The sequence below is a fragment of the Brassica napus genome, chromosome A3, assembly GCF_020379485.1.
Source record: "Brassica napus cultivar Da-Ae chromosome A3, Da-Ae, whole genome shotgun sequence".
NCBI classification, from domain to species: Eukaryota; Viridiplantae; Streptophyta; class Magnoliopsida; order Brassicales; family Brassicaceae; genus Brassica; species Brassica napus.
In genome coordinates this window covers 35563186-35577973 of record NC_063436.1, presented here as the reverse complement: position 1 = coordinate 35577973, position 14788 = coordinate 35563186, and the positions used below count along the sequence as shown (strand labels likewise).

Genomic DNA, 14788 nt, shown 5'->3' with positions numbered 1-14788 from the left:
CTTTCTTAACCCCATTAACCTCGACGCACTTTTTCGCTCGAAACAAAACGGCCAGAAAATCATGTGGGCCCCACAGCCTTACACTTGTATTGGCCGAGAAAAGGATATATAGAAACGAGAGTGTTGTACTGACGGGTGCGATTATACCAGCACTAATGCACTGGATCCTATCACATCTCCGCAGCTAAGCGTGCTTGGACGAGAGTAGTACTAGGATGGGTGACCTCCCGGGAAGTCCTCATGTTGCATCCCTTTTATTTTTTATTTTTATTTTTCAGCCTAAAAAGAGTCTAAACTTGGAAACCTCATAACTTTTGAACCGTGAGGAACTACGTCGCCCATAACACCATTTCGGAAAGCCCCTGAAACCATAATGGGCGGTGAATAGACGGTGCAATTTTTCGGGCTCAAATTCAGCCATTTTGACCCTCAAACGGGATGCAGAAAGTTACGGCACTTAAAAAAGATCGAAAGTGGATTCTCAGGTTGTTTTTGATGCTTTTTAACGCCATTAACCTCGACGCACTTTTTCGCTCAAAACAAGACGGCCAGAAAATCATGTGGGCCCCACGACCTTACACTTGGATTGGCCGGAACAAAGAATATACGAAAACGCGAGTGTTGTACTGACGGGTGCGATCATACCAGCACTAATGCACTGGATCCCATCAGAACTCTTCAGCTAAGCGGGGTTTGGCGAGAGTAGTACTAGGATGGGTGACCTCCCGGGAAGTCCTCGTGTTGCACCCCTTTTTATTTTTATTTTTCAGCCTAAAACGAGTCTAAACTTGGAAACCTCATAACTTTTGAACCGTGAGGAACTACGTCACCCATAGAACCATTGCGGAAAGCCCCAGAGACCATAATGGGCGGTGAATAGACGGTGCAATTTTTCGGGCTCAAATTCAGCCGTTTTGACCCTCAAACGGGATGCAGAAAATTACGGCACGTAAAAAAGATCGAAAGCAGTTTCTCAGGGTGTTTTTGAGGCTTTCTTAACCCCATTAACCTCGACGCACTTTTTCGCTCGAAACAAAACGGCCAGAAAATCATGTGGGCCCCACAGCCTTACACTTGTATTGGCCGAGAAAAGGATATATAGAAACGAGAGTGTTGTACTGACGGGTGCGATTATACCAGCACTAATGCACTGGATCCTATCACATCTCCGCAGCTAAGCGTGCTTGGACGAGAGTAGTACTAGGATGGGTGACCTCCCGGGAAGTCCTCATGTTGCATCCCTTTTATTTTTTATTTTTATTTTTCAGCCTAAAAAGAGTCTAAACTTGGAAACCTCATAACTTTTGAACCGTGAGGAACTACGTCGCCCATAACACCATTTCGGAAAGCCCCTGAAACCATAATGGGCGGTGAATAGACGGTGCAATTTTTCGGGCTCAAATTCAGCCGTTTTGACCCTCAAACGGGATGCAGAAAGTTACGGCACTTAAAAAAGATCGAAAGTGGATTCTCAGGTTGTTTTTGATGCTTTTTTAACGCCATTAACCTCGACGCACTTTTTCGCTCAAAACAAAACGGCCAGAAAATCATGTGGGCCCCACGACCTTACACTTGGATTGGCCGGAACAAAGAATATACGAAAACGCGAGTGTTGTACTGACGGGTGCGATCATACCAGCACTAATGCACTGGATCCCATCAGAACTCTTCAGCTAAGCGGGGTTTGGCGAGAGTAGTACTAGGATGGGTGACCTCCCGGGAAGTCCTCGTGTTGCACCCCTTTTTATTTTTATTTTTCAGCCTAAAACGAGTCTAAACTTGGAAACCTCATAACTTTTGAACCGTGAGGAACTACGTCACCCATAGAACCATTGCGGAAAGCCCCAGAGACCATAATGGGCGGTGAATAGACGGTGCAATTTTTCGGGCTCAAATTCAGCCGTTTTGACCCTCAAACGGGATGCAGAAAATTACGGCACGTAAAAAAGATCGAAAGCAGTTTCTCAGGGTGTTTTTGAGGCTTTCTTAACCCCATTAACCTCGACGCACTTTTTCGCTCGAAACAAAACGGCCAGAAAATCATGTGGGCCCCACAGCCTTACACTTGTATTGGCCGAGAAAAGGATATATAGAAACGAGAGTGTTGTACTGACGGGTGCGATTATACCAGCACTAATGCACTGGATCCTATCACATCTCCGCAGCTAAGCGTGCTTGGACGAGAGTAGTACTAGGATGGGTGACCTCCCGGGAAGTCCTCATGTTGCATCCCTTTTATTTTTATTTTTATTTTTCAGCCTAAAAAGAGTCTAAACTTGGAAACCTCATAACTTTTGAACCGTGAGGAACTACGTCGCCCATAACACCATTTCGGAAAGCCCCTGAAACCATAATGGGCGGTGAATAGACGGTGCAATTTTTCGGGCTCAAATTCAGCCGTTTTGACCCTCAAACGGGATGCAGAAAGTTACGGCACTTAAAAAAGATCGAAAGTGGATTCTCAGGTTGTTTTTGATGCTTTTTTAACGCCATTAACCTCGACGCACTTTTTCGCTCAAAACAAAACGGCCAGAAAATCATGTGGGCCCCACGACCTTACACTTGGATTGGCCGGAACAAAGAATATACGAAAACGCGAGTGTTGTACTGACGGGTGCGATCATACCAGCACTAATGCACTGGATCCCATCAGAACTCTTCAGCTAAGCGGGGTTTGGCGAGAGTAGTACTAGGATGGGTGACCTCCCGGGAAGTCCTCGTGTTGCACCCCTTTTTATTTTTATTTTTCAGCCTAAAACGAGTCTAAACTTGGAAACCTCATAACTTTTGAACCGTGAGGAACTACGTCACCCATAGAACCATTGCGGAAAGCCCCAGAGACCATAATGGGCGGTGAATAGACGGTGCAATTTTTCGGGCTCAAATTCAGCCGTTTTGACCCTCAAACGGGATGCAGAAAATTACGGCACGTAAAAAAGATCGAAAGCAGTTTCTCAGGGTGTTTTTGAGGCTTTCTTAACCCCATTAACCTCGACGCACTTTTTCGCTCGAAACAAAACGGCCAGAAAATCATGTGGGCCCCACAGCCTTACACTTGTATTGGCCGAGAAAAGGATATATAGAAACGAGAGTGTTGTACTGACGGGTGCGATTATACCAGCACTAATGCACTGGATCCTATCACATCTCCGCAGCTAAGCGTGCTTGGACGAGAGTAGTACTAGGATGGGTGACCTCCCGGGAAGTCCTCATGTTGCATCCCTTTTATTTTTATTTTTATTTTTCAGCCTAAAAAGAGTCTAAACTTGGAAACCTCATAACTTTTGAACCGTGAGGAACTACGTCACCCATAGAACCATTGCGGAAAGCCCCAGAGACCATAATGGGCGGTGAATAGACGGTGCAATTTTTCGGGCTCAAATTCAGCCGTTTTGACCCTCAAACGGGATGCAGAAAATTACGGCACGTAAAAAAGATCGAAAGCAGTTTCTCAGGGTGTTTTTGAGGCTTTCTTAACCCCATTAACCTCGACGCACTTTTTCGCTCGAAACAAAACGGCCAGAAAATCATGTGGGCCCCACAGCCTTACACTTGTATTGGCCGAGAAAAGGATATATAGAAACGAGAGTGTTGTACTGACGGGTGCGATTATACCAGCACTAATGCACTGGATCCTATCACATCTCCGCAGCTAAGCGTGCTTGGACGAGAGTAGTACTAGGATGGGTGACCTCCCGGGAAGTCCTCATGTTGCATCCCTTTTATTTTTTTTTTTTTTTCAGCCTAAAAAGAGTCTAAACTTGGAAACCTAATAACTTTTGAACCGTGAGGAACTACGTTGCCCATAACACCATTTCGGAAAGCCCCTGAAACCATAATGGGCGGTGAATAGACGGTGCAATTTTTCGGGCTCAAATTCAGCCGTTTTGACCCTCAAACGGGATGCAGAAAGTTACGGCACTTAAAAAAGATCGAAAGTGGATTCTCAGGTTGTTTTTGATGCTTTTTAACGCCATTAACCTCGACGCACTTTTTCGCTCAAAACAAAACGGCCAGAAAATCATGTGGGCCCCACGACCTTACACTTGGATTGGCCGGAACAAAGAATATACGAAAACGCGAGTGTTGTACTGACGGGTGCGATCATACCAGCACTAATGCACTGGATCCCATCAGAACTCTTCAGCTAAGCGGGGTTTGGCGAGAGTAGTACTAGGATGGGTGACCTCCCGGGAAGTCCTCGTGTTGCACCCCTTTTTATTTTTATTTTTCAGCCTAAAACGAGTCTAAACTTGGAAACCTCATAACTTTTGAACCGTGAGGAACTACGTCACCCATAGAACCATTGCGGAAAGCCCCAGAGACCATAATGGGCGGTGAATAGACGGTGCAATTTTTCGGGCTCAAATTCAGCCGTTTTGACCCTCAAACGGGATGCAGAAAATTACGGCACGTAAAAAAGATCGAAAGCAGTTTCTCAGGGTGTTTTTGAGGCTTTCTTAACCCCATTAACCTCGACGCACTTTTTCGCTCGAAACAAAACGGCCAGAAAATCATGTGGGCCCCACAGCCTTACACTTGTATTGGCCGAGAAAAGGATATATAGAAACGAGAGTGTTGTACTGACGGGTGCGATTATACCAGCACTAATGCACTGGATCCTATCACATCTCCGCAGCTAAGCGTGCTTGGACGAGAGTAGTACTAGGATGGGTGACCTCCCGGGAAGTCCTCATGTTGCATCCCTTTTATTTTTTATTTTTATTTTTCAGCCTAAAAAGAGTCTAAACTTGGAAACCTCATAACTTTTGAACCGTGAGGAACTACGTCGCCCATAACACCATTTCGGAAAGCCCCTGAAACCATAATGGGCGGTGAATAGACGGTGCAATTTTTCGGGCTCAAATTCAGCCGTTTTGACCCTCAAACGGGATGCAGAAAGTTACGGCACTTAAAAAAGATCGAAAGTGGATTCTCAGGTTGTTTTTGATGCTTTTTTAACGCCATTAACCTCGACGCACTTTTTCGCTCAAAACAAAACGGCCAGAAAATCATGTGGGCCCCACGACCTTACACTTGGATTGGCCGGAACAAAGAATATACGAAAACGCGAGTGTTGTACTGACGGGTGCGATCATACCAGCACTAATGCACTGGATCCCATCAGAACTCTTCAGCTAAGCGGGTTGGCGAGAGTAGTACTAGGATGGGTGACCTCCCGGGAAGTCCTCGTGTTGCACCCCTTTTTATTTTTATTTTTCAGCCTAAAACGAGTCTAAACTTGGAAACCTCATAACTTTTGAACCGTGAGGAACTACGTCACCCATAGAACCATTGCGGAAAGCCCCAGAGACCATAATGGGCGGTGAATAGACGGTGCAATTTTTCGGGCTCAAATTCAGCCGTTTTGACCCTCAAACGGGATGCAGAAAATTACGGCACGTAAAAAAGATCGAAAGCAGTTTCTCAGGGTGTTTTTGAGGCTTTCTTAACCCCATTAACCTCGACGCACTTTTTCGCTCGAAACAAAACGGCCAGAAAATCATGTGGGCCCCACAGCCTTACACTTGTATTGGCCGAGAAAAGGATATATAGAAACGAGAGTGTTGTACTGACGGGTGCGATTATACCAGCACTAATGCACTGGATCCTATCACATCTCCGCAGCTAAGCGTGCTTGGACGAGAGTAGTACTAGGATGGGTGACCTCCCGGGAAGTCCTCATGTTGCATCCCTTTTATTTTTTATTTTTATTTTTCAGCCTAAAAAGAGTCTAAACTTGGAAACCTCATAACTTTTGAACCGTGAGGAACTACGTCGCCCATAACACCATTTCGGAAAGCCCCTGAAACCATAATGGGCGGTGAATAGACGGTGCAATTTTTCGGGCTCAAATTCAGCCGTTTTGACCCTCAAACGGGATGCAGAAAGTTACGGCACTTAAAAAAGATCGAAAGTGGATTCTCAGGTTGTTTTTGATGCTTTTTTAACGCCATTAACCTCGACGCACTTTTTCGCTCAAAACAAAACGGCCAGAAAATCATGTGGGCCCCACGACCTTACACTTGGATTGGCCGGAACAAAGAATATACGAAAACGCGAGTGTTGTACTGACGGGTGCGATCATACCAGCACTAATGCACTGGATCCCATCAGAACTCTTCAGCTAAGCGGGGTTTGGCGAGAGTAGTACTAGGATGGGTGACCTCCCGGGAAGTCCTCGTGTTGCACCCCTTTTTATTTTTATTTTTCAGCCTAAAACGAGTCTAAACTTGGAAACCTCATAACTTTTGAACCGTGAGGAACTACGTCACCCATAGAACCATTGCGGAAAGCCCCAGAGACCATAATGGGCGGTGAATAGACGGTGCAATTTTTCGGGCTCAAATTCAGCCGTTTTGACCCTCAAACGGGATGCAGAAAATTACGGCACGTAAAAAAGATCGAAAGCAGTTTCTCAGGGTGTTTTTGAGGCTTTCTTAACCCCATTAACCTCGACGCACTTTTTCGCTCGAAACAAAACGGCCAGAAAATCATGTGGGCCCCACAGCCTTACACTTGTATTGGCCGAGAAAAGGATATATAGAAACGAGAGTGTTGTACTGACGGGTGCGATTATACCAGCACTAATGCACTGGATCCTATCACATCTCCGCAGCTAAGCGTGCTTGGACGAGAGTAGTACTAGGATGGGTGACCTCCCGGGAAGTCCTCATGTTGCATCCCTTTTATTTTTATTTTTATTTTTCAGCCTAAAAAGAGTCTAAACTTGGAAACCTCATAACTTTTGAACCGTGAGGAACTACGTCGCCCATAACACCATTTCGGAAAGCCCCCGAAACCATAATGGGCGGTGAATAGACGGTGCAATTTTTCGGGCTCAAATTCAGCCGTTTTGACCCTCAAACGGGATGCAGAAAGTTACGTCACTTAAAAAAGATCGAAAGCGGATTCTCAGGTTGTTTTTGATGCTTTCTTAACGCCATTAACCTCGACTCACTTCTTCGCTCAAATCAAAACGGCCAGAAAATCATGTGGGCCCCACGACCTTACACTTGGATTGGCCGGAACAAAGAATATACGGAAATGCGAGTTTTGTACTTACGGGTGCGATCATACCAGCACTAATGCACTGGATCCCATCAGAACTCTTCAGCTAAGCGGGGTTTGGCGAGAGTAGTACTAGGATGGGTGACCTCCCGGGAAGTCCTCGTGTTGCACCCCTTTTTATTTTTATTTTTCAGCCTAAAACGAGTCTAAACTTGGAAACCTCATAACTTTTGAACCGTGAGGAACTACGTCACCCATAGAACCATTGCGGAAAGCCCCAGAGACCATAATGGGCGGTGAATAGACGGTGCTATTTTTCGGGCTCAAATTCAGCCGTTTTGACCCTCAAACGGGATGCAGAAAATTACGGCACGTAAAAAAGATCGAAAGCAGTTTCTCAAGGTGTTTTTGAGGCTTTCTTAACGCCATTAACCTCGACGCACTTTTTCGCTCGAAACAAAACGGCCAGAAAATCATGTGGGCCCATGACCTTACACTTGGATTGGCCGGAAACAAAGAATATACGAAACGAGAGTGTTGTACTGACGGGTGCGATCATACCAGCACTAATGCACTGGATCCCATCAGATCTTCAGCTAAGCGTGCTTGGCGAGAGTAGTACTAGGATGGGTGACCTCCCGGGAAGTCCTCGTGTTGCACCCTTTTTATTTTTATTTTTCAGCCTAAAACGAGTCTAAACTTGGAAACCTCATAACTTTTGAACCGTGAGGAACTACGTCACCCATAAACCATTGCGGAAAGCCCCAGAAACCATAATGGGCGGTGAATAGACGGTGCAATTTTTCGGGCTCAAATTCAGCCGTTTTGACCCTCAAACGGGATGCAGAAATTACGGCACGTAAAAAAGATCGAAAGCAGTTTCTCAGGGTGTTTTTGAGGCTTTCTTAACCCCATTAACCTCGACGCACTTTTTCGCTCGAAACAAAACGGCCAGAAAATCATGTGGGCCCCACAGCCTTACACTTGTATTGGCCGAGAAAAGGATATATAGAAATGAGAGTGTTGTACTGACGGGTGCGATTATACCAGCACTATTGCACTGGATCCTATCACATATCCTCAGCTAAGCGTGCTTGGACGAGAGTAGTACTAGGATGGGTGACCTCCCGGGAAGTCCTCATGTTGCATCCCTTTTATTTTTAATTTTTATTTTTCAGCCTAAAAAGACCTTACACTTGGATTGGCCGGAACAAAGAATATACGGAAATGCGAGTTTTGTACTTACGGGTGCGATCATACCAGCACTAATGCACTGGATCCCATCAGAACGCTTCAGCTAAGCGTGGTTTGGCGAGAGTAGTACTAGGATGGGTGACCTCCCGGGAAGTCCTCGTGTTGCACCCCTTTTTATTTTTATTTTTCAGCCTAAAACGAGTCTAAACTTGGAAACCTCATAACTTTTGAACCGTGAGGAACTACGTCACCCATAGAACCATTGCGGAAAGCCCCAGAGACCATAATGGGCGGTGAATAGACGGTGCAATTTTTCGGGCTCAAATTCAGCCGTTTTGACCCTCAAACGGGATGCAGAAAATTACGGCACGTAAAAAAGATCGAAAGCAGTTTCTCAGGGTGTTTTTGAGGCTTTCTTAACCCCATTAACCTCGACGCACTTTTTCGCTCGAAACAAAACGGCCAGAAAATCATGTGGGCCCCACAGCCTTACACTTGTATTGGCCGAGAAAAGGATATATAGAAATGAGAGTGTTGTACTGACGGGTGCGATTATACCAGCACTATTGCACTGGATCCTATCACATATCCGCAGCTAAGCGTGCTTGGACGAGAGTAGTACTAGGATGGGTGACCTCCCGGGAAGTCCTCATGTTGCATCCCTTTTATTTTTTATTTTTATTTTTCAGCCTAAAAGAGTCTAAACTTGGAAACCTCATAACTTTTGAACCGTGAGGAACTACGTCGCCCATAACACCATTTCGGAAAGCCCCCGAAACCATAATGGGCGGTGAATAGACGGTGCAATTTTTTGGGCTCAAATTCAGCCGTTTTGACCCTCAAACGGGATGCAGAAAGTTACGTCACTTAAAAAAGATCGAAAGCGGATTCTCAGGTTGTTTTTGATGCTTTTTTAACGCCATAAACCTCGACGCACTTTTTCGCTCAAAACAAGACGGCCAGAAAATCATGTGGGCCCCACGACCTTACACTTGGATTGGCCGGAACAAAGAATATACGAAAACGCGAGTGTTGTACTGACGGGTGCGATCATACCAGCACTAATGCACTGGATCCCATCAGAACTCTTCAGCTAAGCGGGGTTTGGCGAGAGTAGTACTAGGATGGGTGACCTCCCGGGAAGTCCTCGTGTTGCACCCCTTTTTATTTTTATTTTTCAGCCTAAAACGAGTCTAAACTTGGAAACCTCATAACTTTTGAACCGTGAGGAACTACGTCACCCATAGAACCATTGCGGAAAGCCCCAGAGACCATAATGGGCGGTGAATAGACGGTGCAATTTTTCGGGCTCAAATTCAGCCGTTTTGACCCTCAAACGGGATGCAGAAAATTACGGCACGTAAAAAAGATCGAAAGCAGTTTCTCAGGGTGTTTTTGAGGCTTTCTTAACGCCATTAACCTCGACGCACTTTTTCGCTCGAAACAAAACGGCCAGAAAATCATGTGGGCCCCACAGCCTTACACTTGTATTGGCCGAGAAAAGGATATATAGAAACGAGAGTGTTGTACTGACGGGTGCGATTATACCAGCACTAATGCACTGGATCCTATCACATCTCCGCAGCTAAGCGTGCTTGGACGAGAGTAGTACTAGGATGGGTGACCTCCCGGGAAGTCCTCATGTTGCATCCCTTTTATTTTTTATTTATTTTTCAGCCTAAAAAGAGTCTAAACTTGGAAACCTCATAACTTTTGAACCGTGAGGAACTACGTCGCCCATAACACCATTTCGGAAAGCCCCCGAAACCATAATGGGCGGTGAATAGACGGTGCAATTTTTCGGGCTCAAATTCAGCCGTTTTGACCCTCAAACGGGATGCAGAAAGTTACGTCACTTAAAAAAGATCGAAAGCGGATTCTCAGGTTGTTTTTGATGCTTTCTTAACGCCATTAACCTCGACTCACTTCTTCGCTCAAATCAAAACGGCCAGAAAATCATGTGGGCCCCACGACCTTACACTTGGATTGGCCGGAACAAAGAATATACGAAAACGCGAGTGTTGTACTGACGGGTGCGATCATACCAGCACTAATGCACTGGATCCCATCAGAACTCTTCAGCTAAGCGGGGTTTGGCGAGAGTAGTACTAGGATGGGTGACCTCCCGGGAAGTCCTCGTGTTGCACCCCTTTTTATTTTTATTTTTCAGCCTAAAACGAGTCTAAACTTGGAAACCTCATAACTTTTGAACCGTGAGGAACTACGTCACCCATAGAACCATTGCGGAAAGCCCCAGAGACCATAATGGGCGGTGAATAGACGGTGCAATTTTTCGGGCTCAAATTCAGCCGTTTTGACCCTCAAACGGGATGCAGAAAATTACGGCACGTAAAAAAGATCGAAAGCAGTTTCTCAGGGTGTTTTTGAGGCTTTCTTAACCCCATTAACCTCGACGCACTTTTTCGCTCGAAACAAAACGGCCAGAAAATCATGTGGGCCCCACAGCCTTACACTTGTATTGGCCGAGAAAAGGATATATAGAAACGAGAGTGTTGTACTGACGGGTGCGATTATACCAGCACTAATGCACTGGATCCTATCACATCTCCGCAGCTAAGCGTGCTTGGACGAGAGTAGTACTAGGATGGGTGACCTCCCGGGAAGTCCTCATGTTGCATCCCTTTTTTTTTTATTTTTTTTTCAGCCTAAAAGAGTCTAAACTTGGAAACCTCATAACTTTTGAACCGTGAGGAACTACGTCGCCCATAACACCATTTCGGAAAGCCCCAGAAACCATAATGGGCGGTAAATAGACGGTGCAATATTTTGGGCTCAAATTCAGCCGTTGTGACCCTCAAACGGGATGCAGAAAGTTACGTCACTTAAAAAAGATCGAAAGCGGATTCTCAGGGTGTTTTTGATGCTTTCTTAACGCCATTAACCTCGACGCACTTTTTCGCTCAAACAAAACGGCCAGAAAATCATGTGGGCCCCACGACCTTACACTTGGATTGGCCGAAAAAGGATATATACGAAACGCGAGTGTTGTACTGACGGGTGCGATCATACCAGCACTAATGCACTGGATCCCATCAGAACTCTTCAGCTAAGCGGGGTTGGCGAGAGTAGTACTAGGATGGGTGACCTCCCGGGAAGTCCTCGTGTTGCACCCCTTTTTATTTTTATTTTTCAGCCTAAAACGAGTCTAAACTTGGAAACCTCATAACTTTTGAACCGTGAGGAACTACGTCACCCATAGAACCATTGCGGAAAGCCCCAGAGACCATAATGGGCGGTGAATAGACGGTGCAATTTTTCGGGCTCAAATTCAGCCGTTTTGACCCTCAAACGGGATGCAGAAAATTACGGCACGTAAAAAAGATCGAAAGCAGTTTCTCAGGTGTTTTTGAGGCTTTCTTAACGCCATTAACCTCGACGCACTTTTTCGCTCGAAACAAAACGGCCAGAAAATCATGTGGGCCCCACGACCTTACACTTGGATTGGCCGGAAAAAGAATATACGAAACGCGAGTGTTGTACTGACGGGTGCGATCATACCAGCACTAATGCACTGGATCCCATCAGAACTCTTCAGCTAAGCGGGTTTGGCGAGAGTAGTACTAGGATGGGTGACCTCCCGGGAAGTCCTCGTGTTGCACCCCTTATTATTTTTATTTTTCAGCCTAAAACGAGTCTAAACTTGGAAACCTCATAACTTTTGAACCGTGAGGAACTACGTCACCCATAGAACCATTGCGGAAAGCCCCAGAGACCATAATGGGCGGTGAATAGACGGTGCAATTTTTCGGGCTCAAATTCAGCCGTTTTGACCCTCAAACGGGATGCAGAAAATTACGGCACGTAAAAAAGATCGAAAGCAGTTTCTCAGGGTGTTTTTGAGGCTTTCTTAACGCCATTAACCTCGACGCACTTTTTCGCTCGAAACAAAACGGCCAGAAAATCATGTGGGCCCCACAGCCTTACACTTGTATTGGCCGAGAAAAGGATATATAGAAACGAGAGTGTTGTACTGACGGGTGCGATATACCAGCACTAATGCACTGGATCCTATCACATCTCCGCAGCTAAGCGTGCTTGGACGAGAGTAGTACTAGGATGGGTGACCTCCCGGGAAGTCCTCATGTTGCACCCCTTTTTTTTTTTTTTTTTTCAGCCTAAAAGAGTCTAAACTTGGAAACCTCATAACTTTTGAACCGTGAGGAACTACGTCCCATAACACCATTTCGGAAAGCCCCAGAAACCATAATGGGCGGTGAATAGACGGTGCAATTTTTCGGGCTCAAATTCAGCCGTTTTGACCCTCAAACGGGATGCAGAAAGTTACGGCACTAAAAAAGATCGAAAGCGGATTCTCAGGTTGTTTTTGATGCTTTCTTAACGCCATTAACCTCGACGCACTTTTTCGCTCGAAACAAAACGGCCAGAAAATCATGTGGGCCCCACGACCTTACACTTGTATTGGCCGGAACAAAGAATATACGAAAACGCGAGTGTTGTACTGACGGGTGCGATCATACCAGCACTAATGCACTGGATCCCATCAGAATTCTGCAGCTAAGCGTGGTTGGGCGAGAGTAGTACTAGGATGGGTGACCTCCCGGGAAGTCCTCGTGTTGCACCCCTTTTTATTTTTATTTTTCAGCCTAAAACGAGTCTAAACTTGGAAACCTCATAACTTTTGAACCGTGAGGAACTACGTCACCCATAGAACCATTGCGGAAAGCCCCAGAGACCATAATGGGCGGTGAATAGACGGTGCAATTTTTCGGGCTCAAATTCAGCCGTTTTGACCCTCAAACGGGATGCAGAAAATTACGGCACTTAAAAAAGATTGAAAGTGGATTCTCAGGTTGTTTTTGATGCTTTTTTAACGCCATTAACCTCGACGCACTTTTTCGCTCGAAACAAAACGGCCAGAAAATCATGTGGGCCCCACGACCTTACACTTGGATTGGCCGGAACAAAGAATATACGAAAACGCGAGTGTTGTACTGACGGGTGCGATCATACCAGCACTAATGCACTGGATCCCATCAGAATTCCGCAGCTAAGCGTGGTTGGACGAGAGTAGTACTAGGATGGGTGACCTCCCGGGAAGTCCTCGTGTTGCACCCCTTTTTATTTTTATTTTTCAGCCTAAAACGAGTCTAAACTTGGAAACCTCATAACTTTTGAACCGTGAGGAACTACGTCACCCATAGAACCATTGCGGAAAGCCCCAGAGACCATAATGGGCGGTGAATAGACGGTGCAATTTTTCGGGCTCAAATTCAGCCGTTTTGACCCTCAAACGGGATGCAGAAAATTACGGCACGTAAAAAGATCGAAAGCAGTTTCTCAGGGTGTTTTTGAGGCTTTCTTAACGCCATTAACCTCGACGCACTTTTTCGCTCGAAACAAAACGGCCAGAAAATCATGTGGGCCCCACAGCCTTACACTTGTATTGGCCGAGAAAAGGATATATAGAAAACGAGAGTGTTGTACTGACGGGTGCGATTATACCAGCACTAATGCACTGGATCCTATCACATCTCCGCAGCTAAGCGTGCTTGGACGAGAGTAGTACTAGGATGGGTGACCTCCCGGGAAGTCCTCATGTTGCACCCTTTTTTTTTATTTTTTTTTCAGCCTAAAAAGAGTCTAAACTTGGAAACCTCATAACTTTTGAACCGTGAGGAACTACGTCGCCCATAGCACCATTTCGGAAAGCCCCTGAGACCATAATGGGCGGTGAATAGACGGTGCAATTTTTCGGGCTCAAATTCAGCCGTTTTGACCCTCAAACGGGATGCAGAAAGTTACGGCACGTAAAAAAGATCGAAAGCGGATTCTCAGGTTGTTTTTGATGCTTTCTTAACGCCATTAACCTCGACGCACTTTTTCGCTCGAAACAAAACGGCCAGAAAATCATGTGGGCCCCACGACCTTACACTTGGATTGGCCGAGAACAAAGAATATAGAAACGCGAGTGTTGTACTGACGGGTGCGATCATACCAGCACTAATGCACTGGATCCCATCAGAACTCTTCAGCTAAGCGGGTTTGGCGAGAGTAGTACTAGGATGGGTGACCTCCCGGGAAGTCCTCGTGTTGCACCCCTTTTTATTTTTATTTTTCAGCCTAAAACGAGTCTAAACTTGGAAACCTCATAACTTTTGAACCGTGAGGAACTACGTCACCCATAGAACCATTGCGGAAAGCCCCAGAGACCATAATGGGCGGTGAATAGACGGTGCAATTTTTCGGGCTCAAATTCAGCCGTTTTGACCCTCAAACGGGATGCAGAAAATTACGGCACGTAAAAAAGATCGAAAGCAGTTTCTCAGGGTGTTTTTGATGCTTTCTTAACGCCATTAACCTCGACGCACTTTTTCGCTCGAAACAAAACGGCCAGAAAATCATGTGGGCCCCACAGCCTTACACTTGTATTGGCCGAGAAAAAGATATATAGAAACGAGAGTGTTGTACTGACGGGTGCGATTATACCAGCACTAATGCACTGGATCCTATCACATCTCCGCAGCTAAGCGTGCTTGGACGAGAGTAGTACTAGGATGGGTGACCTCCCGGGAAGTCCTCATCTTGCATCCCTTTTATTTAT

General features: G+C 45.8%; 15 non-coding genes and 16 pseudogenes across 15 annotated transcripts; all 31 read left to right on the top strand.

Moving 5' to 3' along the window:
* Positions 1-133: 133 nt before the first annotated feature.
* Positions 134-252, top strand: LOC125607596 (annotated as a pseudogene).
* A 379-nt stretch (positions 253-631) lies between these two features.
* Positions 632-750, top strand: LOC125607540. Its single transcript, XR_007338698.1, has one exon. It is a non-coding gene; the product is annotated as a 5S ribosomal RNA (ribosomal RNA).
* A 373-nt stretch (positions 751-1123) lies between these two features.
* LOC125607595 lies at positions 1124-1242 on the top strand (annotated as a pseudogene).
* Positions 1243-1622: 380 nt separating this feature from the next.
* Positions 1623-1741, top strand: LOC125607539. The gene has a single exon (XR_007338697.1). It is a non-coding gene; the product is annotated as a 5S ribosomal RNA (ribosomal RNA).
* Positions 1742-2114: 373 nt separating this feature from the next.
* Positions 2115-2233, top strand: LOC125607593 (annotated as a pseudogene).
* Positions 2234-2612: 379 nt separating this feature from the next.
* Positions 2613-2731, top strand: LOC125607538. The gene has a single exon (XR_007338696.1). It is a non-coding gene; the product is annotated as a 5S ribosomal RNA (ribosomal RNA).
* Positions 2732-3104: 373 nt separating this feature from the next.
* Positions 3105-3223, top strand: LOC125607592 (annotated as a pseudogene).
* A 378-nt stretch (positions 3224-3601) lies between these two features.
* LOC125607591 lies at positions 3602-3720 on the top strand (annotated as a pseudogene).
* A 376-nt stretch (positions 3721-4096) lies between these two features.
* LOC125607537 lies at positions 4097-4215 on the top strand. Its single transcript, XR_007338695.1, has one exon. It is a non-coding gene; the product is annotated as a 5S ribosomal RNA (ribosomal RNA).
* Positions 4216-4588: 373 nt separating this feature from the next.
* On the top strand, positions 4589-4707 carry LOC125607590 (annotated as a pseudogene).
* Positions 4708-5087: 380 nt separating this feature from the next.
* Positions 5088-5204, top strand: LOC125607621 (annotated as a pseudogene).
* Positions 5205-5577: 373 nt separating this feature from the next.
* On the top strand, positions 5578-5696 carry LOC125607589 (annotated as a pseudogene).
* Positions 5697-6076: 380 nt separating this feature from the next.
* On the top strand, positions 6077-6195 carry LOC125607535. Its single transcript, XR_007338693.1, has one exon. It is a non-coding gene; the product is annotated as a 5S ribosomal RNA (ribosomal RNA).
* A 373-nt stretch (positions 6196-6568) lies between these two features.
* On the top strand, positions 6569-6687 carry LOC125607588 (annotated as a pseudogene).
* A 379-nt stretch (positions 6688-7066) lies between these two features.
* LOC125607534 lies at positions 7067-7185 on the top strand. The gene has a single exon (XR_007338692.1). It is a non-coding gene; the product is annotated as a 5S ribosomal RNA (ribosomal RNA).
* A 373-nt stretch (positions 7186-7558) lies between these two features.
* LOC125607571 lies at positions 7559-7674 on the top strand. The gene has a single exon (XR_007338729.1). It is a non-coding gene; the product is annotated as a 5S ribosomal RNA (ribosomal RNA).
* A 370-nt stretch (positions 7675-8044) lies between these two features.
* Positions 8045-8163, top strand: LOC125607637 (annotated as a pseudogene).
* A 94-nt stretch (positions 8164-8257) lies between these two features.
* On the top strand, positions 8258-8376 carry LOC125607568. The gene has a single exon (XR_007338726.1). It is a non-coding gene; the product is annotated as a 5S ribosomal RNA (ribosomal RNA).
* Positions 8377-8749: 373 nt separating this feature from the next.
* Positions 8750-8868, top strand: LOC125607630 (annotated as a pseudogene).
* A 379-nt stretch (positions 8869-9247) lies between these two features.
* LOC125607533 lies at positions 9248-9366 on the top strand. Its single transcript, XR_007338691.1, has one exon. It is a non-coding gene; the product is annotated as a 5S ribosomal RNA (ribosomal RNA).
* A 373-nt stretch (positions 9367-9739) lies between these two features.
* On the top strand, positions 9740-9858 carry LOC125607587 (annotated as a pseudogene).
* A 378-nt stretch (positions 9859-10236) lies between these two features.
* LOC125607532 lies at positions 10237-10355 on the top strand. The gene has a single exon (XR_007338690.1). It is a non-coding gene; the product is annotated as a 5S ribosomal RNA (ribosomal RNA).
* Positions 10356-10728: 373 nt separating this feature from the next.
* Positions 10729-10847, top strand: LOC125607586 (annotated as a pseudogene).
* A 374-nt stretch (positions 10848-11221) lies between these two features.
* On the top strand, positions 11222-11339 carry LOC125607614 (annotated as a pseudogene).
* Positions 11340-11710: 371 nt separating this feature from the next.
* On the top strand, positions 11711-11828 carry LOC125607566. The gene has a single exon (XR_007338724.1). It is a non-coding gene; the product is annotated as a 5S ribosomal RNA (ribosomal RNA).
* A 373-nt stretch (positions 11829-12201) lies between these two features.
* LOC125607629 lies at positions 12202-12319 on the top strand (annotated as a pseudogene).
* Positions 12320-12690: 371 nt separating this feature from the next.
* On the top strand, positions 12691-12809 carry LOC125607484. Its single transcript, XR_007338643.1, has one exon. It is a non-coding gene; the product is annotated as a 5S ribosomal RNA (ribosomal RNA).
* Positions 12810-13183: 374 nt separating this feature from the next.
* On the top strand, positions 13184-13302 carry LOC125607475. Its single transcript, XR_007338633.1, has one exon. It is a non-coding gene; the product is annotated as a 5S ribosomal RNA (ribosomal RNA).
* Positions 13303-13675: 373 nt separating this feature from the next.
* Positions 13676-13794, top strand: LOC125607574. The gene has a single exon (XR_007338732.1). It is a non-coding gene; the product is annotated as a 5S ribosomal RNA (ribosomal RNA).
* A 374-nt stretch (positions 13795-14168) lies between these two features.
* LOC125607565 lies at positions 14169-14286 on the top strand. The gene has a single exon (XR_007338723.1). It is a non-coding gene; the product is annotated as a 5S ribosomal RNA (ribosomal RNA).
* A 373-nt stretch (positions 14287-14659) lies between these two features.
* Positions 14660-14778, top strand: LOC125607624 (annotated as a pseudogene).
* Positions 14779-14788: the final 10 nt, after the last annotated feature.